This window comes from Manis pentadactyla, chromosome 4 (genome assembly GCF_030020395.1).
Source record: "Manis pentadactyla isolate mManPen7 chromosome 4, mManPen7.hap1, whole genome shotgun sequence".
Classification (NCBI taxonomy): domain Eukaryota; kingdom Metazoa; phylum Chordata; class Mammalia; order Pholidota; family Manidae; genus Manis; species Manis pentadactyla.
The window spans coordinates 145,871,681-145,878,801 of NC_080022.1; the positions used below are offsets into that span (position 1 = coordinate 145,871,681).

General features: G+C 39.6%; 1 pseudogene; it reads right to left on the reverse strand.

The window, feature by feature from the left end:
• Positions 1-5,910: 5,910 nt before the first annotated feature.
• On the reverse strand, positions 5,911-6,042 carry LOC118935876 (U1 spliceosomal RNA; annotated as a pseudogene).
• Positions 6,043-7,121: the final 1,079 nt, after the last annotated feature.

Sequence of the window (7,121 nt, forward strand, 5' to 3'; positions counted from 1 at the left end):
ACATTCTTTTTTAAGGTCCAGCTAAAAATGCAGTCTTGAGTGACACATCTGCACATAAAAACTGGACAGGAAATATTTCATTTAAAAAGGCATGAGCATTTAACATTCTTAAAACCCAAAATGCAAACCTACCTCCAGAATGTCTAGAGTAATTTGTATCTCACCAGAAGGTCATGCAAATGCTCTTTTCACTATAGGCATGCCAAGGTTGAGTATTATTTGTAAAGATGCATCCCAATTTCGGAGACAAGAAATACCACTTCATTGCTCTCTCTTAATTTGTAATTCTTTGACACTAGGGGATCCCTTCTGATAGAACTGTCTGGACAGAGAAGGTCATTCTCCTGTTTCATGTGTGGCTCACCTCAGACCTGCCTTTGGCTCCTCTCCCTTTCTGGATAACATATTATCTGTGAGATATTATTTTTAATTGAGATGAAATTCACATAACATAAAATTAACCATTAAAGCAAAATTCATTGGCATTTAGTATATTCACAGTGTTGTGCAACTATCATCTCTTTCTCATTCCAAAGCATTTTCATCATCCCGAAATGAGACTCCATATCCATCAAGCAATTATTCTCCATTGTTCTCTCCCCACAGCCTGGCAACTCGGAGTTTGCTTTCTGTCTCTATGGATGTAACTATTCTGGACATTTCATATAAATGTAATCATACATTTTATAGTCTTTTGTTATTGGCTTCTTTTACTTACCATAATGTTTTAAGGTTCATACATGTTGTAGCATGTATCAATACTTCATTCCTTTTTATAGCCTAATAATATTCCTTTATATGGATATACTAGTGTTTGTTTATTCATTCATCCACTGATGGACATTTGGGTTGTTTCTACCTTTTGGCTGTTATGAATAAATGCAACTATGAACATTCCTAGAGACTATGACTTTTTTTTAAATCAAATGTACATCATAATGGTTTAACAGTCCCTCTCTCCTCCCCACCCTCTACCCTGCTCCCCTCACCTTTGGTAACCACTAGTCACTTCTCAGTGTCTATGAATCTAATGCTGTATATTTTTATTTTATTTTTTATTCTATGTATTTTTTATTAAGGTATTATTGATATATACTCTTATGAAGGTTTCACATGAAAAACAATGTGGTTACTACATTCACCCATATTATCAAGTTCCCACCCATACCCCATTGCAGGCACTGTCCATCAGTGTAGTAGGATGCCTCAGAGTCACTACTTGTCTTCTCTGTGCTAAATTGTCTTTCCCATGATCCCACCAACACCATGTGTACTAATAATACCCCTCAATCCTCCTCTCCGTCCCTCAGCACCTGCCCTCCCCCACATCTCCCCTTTGGTAATCGCTAGTCCCTTCTTGGAGTTTGTGAGTCTGCTGCTGTTTTGTTCCTTCACTTTTGCTTCGTTGTTATACTCCACAAATGAGGGAAATAATTTGGACTTGTCTTTCTCTGCCTGGCTTATTTCACTGAGCATAATACTCTCCAGCTCCATCCATGTTGTTGCAAAATGGTAGGATTTGTTTCTTTCTTGTGGCTGAATAGTATTCCATTGTGTATATGTACCACTTCTTTATCTATTCATTTACTAATGGACACTTAGGTTGTTTCTGTATCTTGGCTATTGTTAATAGTGCTATGATAAACATAGGGGTGCATATGTCTTTTTGAATCTGTGAGGTTGTTTTCTTTGGGTAAATTCCTAGGAGTGAAATTCCTGGGTCAAATGGTATTTCTATTTTTTGTGTTTTGAGGAACCTCCATATTGCCTTCCACAATGGTTGAACTAGTTTACATTCCCCCAGCAGTGCAGGAGGGCTCCCCTTTCTCCACATCCTCACCAGCATTTTTTGTTCATAGTCTTTTCTATGTTGGCCATCCTAACTTGTGTGAGGTGATAATCTCATGGTGGTTTTAATTTGCATTTCCCTGATAATTAGCAATGTGGAGCATCTTTTCATGTGGCTGTTGGTCATCTGAATTTCTTCTTTGGGAAAGTGTCTGTTCAGATCCTCTGCCCATTTTTTAATAGGGTTATTTGCTTTTTGGTTGTTGAGGCGTGTGAGTTCTTTATATATTTTGGATGTTAACCCCTTATTGGATATGTCGTTTACAAATATATTCTCCTGTACTGTAGGATGCCTTTTTGTTCTGCTGATGGTGTCCTTTGCCGTATAGAAGCTTTTTAGTTTGATGTAGTCCCATGTGTTCATTTTTGCTTTCCCTTGCTCGAGGAGATGGTTCAGGAAAGAATTGCTCATGTTTATATTCAGGATATTTTTGCCTATGCTGTCTTCTAAGAGTTTTATGGTTGCAAATACTTATATTCATGTATTTGATCCATTTCAAGTTTACTTTTGTGTATGGGGTTAGACAATAATCCAGTTTCATTCTCTTACATGTAGCTTTCCAGTTTTGCCAACACCAGTTGTTGAAGAGGCTGTCATTTCTTCATTGTATATCCATGGCTCCTTTATTGTATATTAATTGACCATATATGCTTGAGTTTATATCTGGGCTCTCTAAACTGTTCCATTGGTTTATGGTATTGTTTGTGCCAGTACCAAATTGTCTTGATTACTGTGGTTTTGTAGTAGAGTTTGAAGTTAGGGAATGTAATCCGCCCCCCCCCCCACCACTTTATTCTTCCTTTTTAGGATTGCTTTGGCTATTCGGGGTCTTTTGTGGCTCCATATGAATTTCAGAACTATTTTCTCTAGTTCATTGAAGAATGCTGTTGGTATTTTGATAGAAATTGCATTGAATATGTACATTGCTTTAGGCAGGATGGCCATTTTGATAATATTAATACTTCCTATCCATGAGCATGGGATGTATTTCCATTTATTGGTATCTTCTTTAATTTCTCTCATGAGTGTCTTGTAGTTTTCAGAGTATAGGTGTTTCACTTCCTTTGTTAGGTTTATTCTTAGGTATTTTACTCTTTTTGATGCAATTGTGAATGGAACTTTTTTCCTGATTTCTCTTTTTGTTGATTCATTGTTAGTGTATAGGAATGCAACAGATTTGTGTATTAATTTTGTATCCTGCAAACTTGCTGAATTCAGATACTAGATCTAGTAGTTTTTGGAGTGGATTCTGTAGGGTTTTTTATGTACAATATCATGCCATCTGCGAACAGTGACACTTTAGCTTCTTCCTTACCAATCTGGATGCCTTTTATTTTTTTGTTTTGTCTGATTGCCATGGCTAGGACCTCCAGTACTATTCTAAGGCTGTTTTGTTCCTTCTGTTTTGCTTTGTTTTTATGTTCCACAAATAAATGAAATCATATGGCGTTTGTCTTTTTCTGCCTGGAGACTATCATTTTTATGAGGCAATAATTGGGTAGTGACCTGACAGTTTTCTAATCTGTGAGTCTTTTTTAATATGAAAATTCCATGGTACTATAGAAACAGATCACATTATGACATACACTAATGAAATCAATTGTACTGACTTCCAGGAATGTCTGGGTAAAAAAAAAAAGGTACCTGTAGAAGATATGAGTATTTGTTGAACACCCATGAATTGGACCTAATTCGTGGTAGTAGATGTTGCCATCCCTCATCCCCTGGGTCACCTTGAGTCACTTACAAACTCTACCTTATGAAGGTGGCTTCTTACATCTGTGCCTCAGGACATTGCCTGAATGCAGAGCCCACACGGGGGTAGCTCAGAGGTGCCAAGTAGTTTCTAATGCTTCAGCTGTGACCCTCACCCAACAAGGACCCTGCTCACCACCCTGCTGAGTCCTGGCTGTGTGTTCTAAGCAGCTTTCCAGTGGGTCCCCTGGGGCCCTTGCTAAATTGCTTATTAATGCAGACTTCAAGGGCTTTCTTCCCTTCCCTGTGTCACTTCTCCCCTTCACCCAGTGTTGGATTTCTGACTCCTCCCCTTGCTATTTTTCTTTCTCTTACATTGGGCAAATTACTTAAACCCTGTGCCTTAGGGCCCCTGTTTATAACATGTGTAGTACTAGTACCTGCCACAATGAAGAAAAAATTTGCTAACTTAAGCAAAGTGCTTAGAACAGTGCTTTGCACATAACATGAGCTCCAAAATATAAATCAGAGACAAGATGGCAGTGTGAGTAGTGTAGCAGAAATCTCCTCCCAAAACCATATATATTTTGAAAATACAGCAAATACAGCTACTCCTAAAAGAGAGACCAGAAGATACAGTACAATAGCCAGGCTACATCTACATCTGTGAGAACTCAGCATCTCATTAAAAGGGTAAGATACAAAGCTGTGACCTGGTAGGACCCAAGCACTCCCACCACCCCAGCCCACCAGTGGGAGGAAAAGAGTCAGAGTGGGGAGGGAGTGGTAGCAGAGGACTGCTAAGTAACCAGCCCTAGTAATCTGCACCTGAGCACAGACACACATTGCATGGTGTACTGGATATTAGAGGAATGGAAGAGTAAAATCTGAGACAGAGACTGTGAGCAGGTCCCCACAGCTGGCTCCTGGGAACAAAAGAAAAACGGGCACTTTAAAAGTCTTAAAGGGACAAGGGTTTAACAGGTGGACAAAATTGTCCTGGCACACTCAGCCCAGCAGGCTGGAATTTTAAGGAACTTCAGGCGCCCTAACCTCCTGGGTAGCAACGCAGCTCCAAAGCCCCTCATGGCAATAAGCAGCCTGCTGTTTGTTACCTGCCTGCATTAAATGTATCCTGTCATTCCCTTCTGGCCTGTAAGGTTTCTGCTGAGAAGTTCTGATGATAGCTTGATAGGTTTTCCTTTGCATGTGATCTTTTTAGTCTCTTTGGCTGCTTTTGATAGTCTGTCTTTATCCTTGATCTTTGCCATTTTAATTATTATATGTCTTGGTGTTGTCTTCCTTGGGTCCCTTGTGTTGTGAGAACTGTGCACCTCCATTGCCTGAGAGACTATCTCTTTCCCCAGATTGGGGATGTTTTCAGCAATTACCTCCTCAAAGACACTTTCCCTTTTTTCTTTCTCTTCTTCCTCTCGTACCCCTATAATACGGACATTATTCTGTTTGGATTGGTCACACAGTTCTCTCAATATTTTTTCATTCCTAGAGATTCTTCTTTCCTGTTGCTCTTTCAGGATTAGTTGTATTATATGTTCATACTATATGTGGTTTTAAGAGGAAGCCTCTGTCTCACCTCTCCTGCCACCATCTTTAAACCAATCCTGTCAGTAGTGTAGCTTCTTTACACTGATGTCATACTCACTGAGGGCCGGGGTCAAGTCTTCCATGGTTAAGTGTACTTACGGCCTTTGCTTTTGCTTTGGGAGGTGCCAGAGGCTGTGCCTTTCATTTTGTGTTGCTGCAGGGCATCATGGGCAATATCTGAGATGAATTGATGGGCAGCTAGGGAGATGAGCTGAATTACATGTGCTTTCATGGCCTCAAAGCCAGCATGGTGCAGGCAGTATCCACTCAATACATCTGGGAATATAGACATGGAATCCTCCAGCTGCAATCAGGAAGTCCACTAGAGGTGTGCTGGATACCATAGGCCTCACCGCTCCATTGGCAGTGTTGAGAGTGGGTAAACCCTGTTAGACATGGCCCCCTCTGATGACGCTGCACCGCCCAATGACGGCTTCCCTGCTCAGCTCAGCCAGCTCTCCAGCCTGCGCTGCTGTGCGTCCCATGCCCCCTGCTCGCCTCCAGCCGCAGACACCCCTGCTGTCACTGTGGGGATGGCCTTGTTCTTTTTTGCAGCAGTGTGCTGAGGGCCATGCTGTAGGGGCCGAGGCAGTGGAAGCCAGTGCTTCTTTGCGGTCTGAGACTGAGCAGCTACAGTTTGTCATCTGGGTGCAGGAGGCAGATATCTATTTCTTCTTGAGTGAGTTTTGGTAGTTTATAACTAGAACAACCAAGTAATTTGCCCATTTCAGCTACTTTGTCAAATTCGTGAGTTTATTTTTATTTATTTATTTATTTTATTTTATTTTTTTGGAGGAAATCACAGGGGTCAGCACATCCGGAGTGCAATGGATAAGCCTTGCCCTGGGAAAACCACCTTCGTGATCATGGTATCTCCCCTGACAGGTAAGTATCAAATTTGTGAGTTTACTCTCCATTGTATTTCCGTATCCTTTTAATGTCTTTAGGGATATACTAATATCCCCTCTTTTGGGTGGTTTCTTCTTGTTTTCTTTGGATAGCTTGGCAGCGTTCTTTCAAAGTAGCTAATTAGCTTTGATTTTACTGATTTTGTTGTTTAGTTTTCATTGATTTCTATTCCATCTTTAGTATGTCCTTCTACATTTAGTTCTGGTTTTATTTCCTTTTCTCTTTCTAGATTTATTTAAGATGGAACCTTAGATTATTCATTGGAGTCTTTTTCTCCTATGATTTACTGCCTTAATTTCTGAGTAAGAATCCTATAAATTTGATGTTATATTTTTATTTTCATGCAATTCATATTATTTTCTCTTTTCCATTCAAATATCTTTATTGACCCATGGGTTACTTAGAAGTGTATGTAATTTCCAAACTTGAGGTTGCTTTGCTTTTGACTGTTTTGTTACTGATTTTAAGTTTATTACCTTCTTATGAGAAAATTTTTTCTATGAATTGAAATTTTTCACTTGCTAAGATTAGTTTCATAGTGCTGGTGGTAGAGTGGTGAGCATAGCTGCCTTCCAAGATTAATTTAATGGCCCAAAATATGATGTCACAGTGAATGTCATAATGCACACTTGAAAAGAATGCCCGTTGTGTTGTGGCCAGGTGACATACCTGAATGTCATTCGGTCCTGTTGGTTGGTGGTGTTGGTCTATGGTGGTGGTGTTCGAGTTACAGACTTTTCTCTTTTCAGTTGTATCAATTTTTCCTTCATGTAATTTGAAGCTCTTTTGTCAGGTGAGTGTACATTTAGAATTTGATGAATGGACTCCTAACATTATGTAATGTCCCTCTTTACTCCTTGTAATTTTCATAGCTCTGAAGCTCTGAATATTTTGTCTGGTATTAATATAGCCTTTAGCTTTCTTTTGTTTAATATTTCACATTTCCCTTAATGGACGTGACATTCTCTTAGCTTTCCATCATCTGTGTCTTTGTCTCTCTCTCTCTCTCTCTCTCTCTCTACTTTTTTTGCATTCATTCCACAAGACTTTTGCTTAGATAAAG